At 39.9% G+C, this 7,033-nt stretch overlaps 1 long non-coding RNA gene across 1 annotated transcript; it reads left to right on the forward strand.

Moving 5' to 3' along the window:
* Positions 1–2,289: 2,289 nt before the first annotated feature.
* LOC123742583 (uncharacterized) lies at positions 2,290–3,278 on the forward strand. The gene is made up of 2 exons (XR_006769740.1): positions 2,290–2,544; positions 2,760–3,278. It is a non-coding gene; the product is annotated as an uncharacterized LOC123742583 (long non-coding RNA).
* The last annotated feature ends 3,755 nt before the right edge of the window (positions 3,279–7,033 follow it).

Here is a 7,033-nt window from a genome sequence, read left to right on the forward strand (position 1 = left end):
CTAGGAAAAACTCCCTAGAAAGGACAGAACCTAGAGAGGAACCAGGCTATGAGGGGTGGCTCTTCTGGCTGTGCCGTATATATAGAGGGGGCAATCAACAAACTGAAGGAGTCCAGGTGAGTCCAATGGAACGCTGATGCGCGTAACGATGTTGACAGGTGTGCACGATGATGGGCTGCCTAGCGCCCTTGAGCGCCAGAGAGGGGGAGTAGGAGCAGGCGTGAGAGTATCTTCATCATTCAATCTCAGATTGGGTGAGAATAATTCAACCTCACTTTCAATTGAGGAATGCACTTTTTAAACTTTTTGGGAAGTAGGCTACATAGGTCTCACAAACACTAAAGTCAAATCGTTTTGGTGGTCTTGACTGAAAAAAACCTCACATGGGCCACAGACTGTCACAGTGCACTTTGATTATCCCTGAGACATTTACGTCATTTAGCAGACGCTCTTATCAAGAGCGATTTACAGTAGAGTGCATACATTTTATTACATTTTTAAATACTGGCCCACTGTGGGAATCGAACCCACAACCCTGGCGTTGCAAGCGCCATGCTCTACCAACTGAGCTACATTTACATTTACATTTAAGTCATTTAGCAGACGCTCTTATCCAGAGCGACTTACAAAATGGTGCATTCACCTTATGATATCCAGTGGAACAAGCACTTTACAATAGTGCATCTAAATCTTTTAAGGGGGGGGTTAGAAGGATTACTTTATCCTATCCTAGGTATTCCTTAAAGAGGTGGGGTTTCAGGTGTCTCCGGAAGGTGGTGATTGACTCCGCTGTCCTGGCGTCGTGAGGGAGCTTGTTCCACCATTGGGGTGCCAGAGCAGCGAACAGTTTTGACTGGGCTGAGCGGGAACTGTGCTTCCTCAGAGGTAGGGGGGCCAGCAGGCCAGTGGTGGATGAACGCAGTGCCCTTGTTTGGGTGTAGGGCCTGATCAGAGCCTGAAGGTATGGAGGTGCCGTTCCCTTCACAGCTCCGTAGGCAATCACCATGGTCTTGTAGCGGATGCGAGCTTCAACTGGAAGCCAGTGGAGAGAGCGGAGGAGCGGGGTGACGTGAGAGAACTTGGGAAGGTTGAACACCAGACGGGCTGCGGCGTTCTGGATGAGTTGTAGGGGTTTAATGGCACAGGCAGGGAGCCCAGCCAAAAGCGAGTTGCAGTAATCCTGACGGGAGATGACAAGTGCCTGGATTAGGACCTGCGCCGCTTCCTGTGTGAGGCAGGGTCGTACTCTGCGAATGTTGTAGAGCATGAACCTACAGGATCGGGTCAAAGCTACAATGGTCATTCGAAGAGTGTTGACTAAAAATCTGTTTTAAAACATAATTTAAAAAGCTCCCAAATTGAATGAACAGGTCTTTCAGAAATGTGCAATTGGTTGATGGATTTGGAAAAAAACATACATTTTAATCATCTCTTTCTTGTAGCTTTAGTTTGTCTGCGTTTTACATTATCATTTGGAATCACTGACTGCACATAGGCTATATCAACTCTAAAACAAAATAATTCAGATGAGCCTTTCTTTCACTCCCATGCAGCCAACTGACTAGACTGCTAAACTGTTAACAGTGACCACCTACATTTAAAACAAATACTGTTGCCTACACTGGAACTATAAAACATTCACATCTGTAAATCAAGTCCACCATGTATTTGAAAGAAACAATACAATTTTGACCAAGGTGTTATTTACATGCACATTTTTTAAATATATTTTTTATTTTTATTTACACATTAATTGTATGCAACCCTGAATAACGTTTCAAACCCAATTTGTCATTACATACAATATATTCACTTAGGTGGACACCTAGTGGCCAATATCTGCAATTACTTTAGATGATTTCTCCACTTAACATGGCTGTTATTATGTAGTCGATTCCTCAAGACAGTTTTAGGATAATGCATTTCGTTTATGTTTTTAAAAGTCACATTGTGTTATGTCAATACAACTACTGTCATAGGGCCTCATTCAAAATGGTATATTTTACTCAAAACAGCATTATTCTTGTTCTAACCCACAAAATAACACACACAAACTGTTGATGCTATGAAATTCTTCTTTAAAAAAAAATAAAAAGTTAGTAAAATACGGTATGGGTTCATAGCTCACTTGCTCCTCTCCGTGACTATCCTCTTTAAATTCACTGGGTTCTGTTTCAATACATTTACAGGGCTAACAGTGGCCGATAAATGTTTGACTTTGAATGGCTAGGCGACAGACCATAATGCCCCGTGTACACTAGCACGCGGTACCGCACAGTGAAACACCGCTTCCCATTCATTTTCAATGGAAGGAAAGCGGTGAGAAGCGGAGAGGGCAGGGACCATTGGGCGGTACGAATGTGGCATGGGACGTGGTGAAAAAGTTCAAAATCCCCCAACTTTATGCAAATCACCAGCAGCGACCAGTGGGCGATGACCAATCATATGGAGTAGTTCCCATGACGAATTTGACTCTCTGCGACCCAAGGCTGGAGACTTTCTTCAGCAAAGATGGCTGACAAAAATAGTAGGATGGAAGCAAATGTAAGTAATTATGTCATAACGAATCATGCAAAAAATGTACAGTTGAGAGGAATATGTTAGTTAATGTAGAGACATATTTATTTGTGATTGTTTATTTGTTAATTTACGAATATCGCTATTTAGCAAGCTAGCTGACTAGCTAACATTAGCCGGCTAGCTTTATGGGTGTTGTGACATCAGTATGAAATTGTAATTATGTTTGTTTAATGTTTTAGGGACTCCTTAAACAACCAGCAAACCAGGCTGACATCTTGTGAAACAGTGGATGTAAAGAATCTAGCTAGCTAAAGCTTTTACTGCAAATTGAATGTACAATTTTGTAAGCCTGCTTTGCTGATATTTGCCATGCAATGCAGCTGAAGTAACGTAGCTAGCCAACTATTTTCTTGCTTATTGCGCAGTGGAGGATAAAAATACTTGTATGCCTATGGATGTGTAGCTAGCTATGTAGCTGATCTGTGTATGGATCCTAAAACATTTGGTAAACATATTAGTTCAGAACCTAGCTATGAACCTCAGCTATCATAGCCAGTTGTATCAACTTCAAAACAGTCTGAATGACATTAATGAAGCCTATGGATTGAGTAGAATATAATATAACTTTGTGCGAAGGACACAAGTCGTATATACATGTAGTTATTACCATGCATGAGATCCCCACATTGTAGCCTGTACATTTAATATATTCACTGATCATGTACTCTACCTTAGCAAATAAAGGTGCAGTTCAGGCAGTTCTGAGATTCTTTTTCAATCATATCCAATACCAGGAGTATCAAATTCCAGTCTTTGAATGATGCAGTGTCTGCATGTATATTTTACAATTATACACTTCAACAGTGTATACCAATCCTGGTCCTGGGACATCAATGGTTACACATTGTAACTATGCAAAAGACTAGAAACATGATTTGACTAGTTAAAGGCTGATTTGTCATTCATATATAGAGAAATAGAATTAACAAAACAGTACACTACACTTCTTATGCATCATGTAAATACTCTAAAACCAGTTAATCTCAATATCTAATTTCCTTCATCTGCATTGATCTGATAAACACAGGATAGGTGTAGTATTTCATCAAATTAGAGAATTAATTTCAACCAGTAGAGAATGTGAAACGCTTTATTGAAAGAAGTTCATTATCCAAGTGTTATAAATACATAATACATGCATTATAAATATTATAATAGTAATATTATATTATAAATACAAGTTCAATCTGTACTTCAATGCACATCTGGTGTGCATTATAAAAACAGAGGAAGAAAGCAGAGGTGATGAGAAAGGTGTAAAAGACAGAAAGGGAAAGAGGTAAGAACAGAGGGCAGGGAAGACAGCATATGATTAATGATTCATAATATACCATAATATTCTCTCAGTTCATCACAATTACATGAGTGTCTCTAGTGGTGTCTCCTAACCAGCCTTGGGCTCCCAGTCGGCCTGAAGGTTATCTTAAGAGCGGGTGAGGTGGCGATGACGGGACTGGGGGTTGGCATCCTCTCTCACATCAAAACATACCTGCAGACAAGAGACAGATGGAGAGAGCAATAGCATGATTAAGCCTTGTGTTTTTTTTATTCTAACACTGTTAATCATCAGGAGGTGAAATGCAAAACTGACCTTGGATCATAAACTCTTGGGCTACTACATCTCTATCTGTATTTCATTGCAAAGCGTTTCTTTAATAATACTTCCTGTTGACCTGACCAAGTGACCTCTCACTTCTGATCATGCTGTGCCCTCTATGTAGCCAGCAGGGTAGATTACTTTCTAAATGTAATCCGGTACAGTTAATAGTAACCTGTCCAAAATTGTAATCAGTAACGTAACTTTTGAATTACCCAAACTCAGTAACGTAATCTGATTACATTCTATTACTTTTAGATTACTTTCCCCGTAAGAGGCATTAGAAGAAGACAAACATTTATGTTACCAATTCAACAGCATTATTGCATGATAAATCAATGTTAAAGTTTACATAGCTGGCCATATATGGATGTTCAATTTTACTTTATAGGTTGGTTATGTAGGCTTCTTCTAACCCATCGCTTTCTACTACATATAATAATATTATTAAATTAGACCTTTACATTAAAAACCAAAGTCTATCAGAATACCAGTCATTCCATTAAATGTTATACACCTTGATCTTCAAGAATAGGACTTGGATATATGGAAGTATAGATTAGACAAATAGTTTTACCTGAGCATAACCCCAGAACGAAGGACTTACGAAGCCAGCCCTACTCTGTTATTTATGATTTTGTTGTCATGGAGGACTGATCGGGCTGATTGATTCGAGTTGAAAAATAAATGCTGCGCTCATGGAATGGTATGCTTTGAGCACTACTGAAAAGAGCTATTTACATGTGAAAAATGAATGCCATATGCTGCATTTGCTATAGGCCTATTGTTGACACTTTGACAATATGCAGCTGTTTAAAGGGCAAATCCATAGATGAAACAATAACAAAAGAGTCGCCCCGGTCAAAAAGCTGAGGGATGGGCCTGGAGAAATGTAACCACTCTCAGATGAATAGACAGAGATATGGATGCAAGGATTGACCATCCATGATATCAAAATTATTGTTTTAACCATGTTTACATCTTTGTTTACATTTACAATGTTTACAAACGTTGGAGAAAAACAAGCTTATATTTTGGGTTATCATGGAGTGTGACAGTTGAACTAAGCTCATGAGGCATTTATAAAAGTTATATTCCTCAAGAATCAATGGATGTACACTACCGTTCAAAAGTTTGGGGTCACTTCGAAATATCCTTGTTTTTGAAAGAAAAGCACATTTTTGTCCATTTAAAATAACATAAAATTGATCAGAAATACAGTGTAGACATTGTTAATGTTGTAAATGACTATTGTAGCTGGAAACGGCAATTTTTTTATGGAATATCTACGTAAGTGTACAGAGGCCCATTATCAGCAACCATCACTCCTGTGTTCCAATGGCATGTTGTGTTAGCTAATCCAAGTTTATAATTTTAAAAGGTTAATTGATCATTAGAAAACCCTTTTGCAATTATGTTAGCACAGCTGAAAACTGTTGTTCTGATTAAAGAAGCAATAAAACTGGCCTTCTTTAGACTAGTTGAGTATCTGGAGCATCAGCATTTGTGGGTTCGATTACAGGCTCAAAATGGCCAGAAACAAAGAATAAACTCATCAGTCTATTCTTGTCCTGAGAAATGAAGGCTATTCCATGTGAGAAATTGCAAAGAAACTGAAGATCTTGTGCAATGCTGTGTACTACTCCCTTCACAGAACAGCGCAAACTGGTTCTAACCAGAATAGAAAGAGGAGTAAGACGGCTCGGTGCACAACCAAGCAAGAGGACAAGTACATTAGTGTCTAGTTTGAGAAACAGACGCCTCACAAGTCCTCAACTGGCAGCTTCATTAAATAGTACCCGCAAAACACCAGTCTCAACGTCAACAGTGAAGAGGCGACTCCGGGATGCTGGCCTTCTGAGCAGAGTTGCAAAGAAAAAGACACCAATAAGAAGAAGAGACTTGCTTGGACCAAGAAACACGAGCAATGGACATAAGACCGGTGGAAATCTGTTCTTTGGTCTGATGAGTCCAAATGAGAGATTTTTGGTTTCAACTGCTGTGTCTTTGTGAGACGAAGAGTAAGTGAACGGATGATCTCTGCATGTGTAGTTCCCACCGTGAAGCATGGAGGAGGAGGTGTGATGGTGCTTTGCTGGTGACACTGTCTGTGATTTATTTAGAATTCAAGGCACACTTAACCAGCATGGCTACCACAGCATTCAGAAGCGATACACCATCCCATCTGAGTTGTGCTTAGTGGGACTATCATTTGTTTTTCAACAGGACAATGACTCAAAACACACCTCAAGGCTGTGTAAGGGCTATTTGACCAAGAAGGAGAGTGATGGAGGGCTGCATCATATGACCTGGCCTCCACAATCACCCGACCTCAACCCAATTGAGATGGTTTAGGATGAGTTGGACCGCAGAGTGAAGGAAAAGCAGTTAAGTTCGCAGCATATGTACAAACTCCTTCAAGACTGTTGGAAAAGCATTCCAGATTAAGCTGGTTGAGAGAATGCCAAGAATGTGCAAAGCTGTCATCAAGGCAAAGGGTGGCTACTTTGAAGAATCTAAAATTTATTTTTTATATTTGTTTAACCTGTTTAGGATAGGGGGCAGTATTGACACGGCTGGATAAAAAACGTACCCGATTTAATCTGGTTACCACTCCTACCCAGTAACTAGAATATGCATATACTTATTACACATGGATAGAAAACACCCTAAAGTTTCTAAAACTGTTTGAATGGTGTCTGTGAGTATAACAGAACTCATTTGGCAGGCAAAAACCTGACAAGGTTTCAGGCAGGAAGTGGCCTGTCTGACAAGGTGTCGTTCTTCTTGTCTCTGTTTATTGAAGAGTGAGGATCTTAGCTGTCCCGTGACACTTCCTACGGCTGCCATAGGGTC

This window comes from Salmo salar, chromosome 04, assembly GCF_965601325.2.
Source record: "Salmo salar chromosome 04, fSalSal1, whole genome shotgun sequence".
NCBI classification, from domain to species: Eukaryota; Metazoa; Chordata; class Actinopteri; order Salmoniformes; family Salmonidae; genus Salmo; species Salmo salar.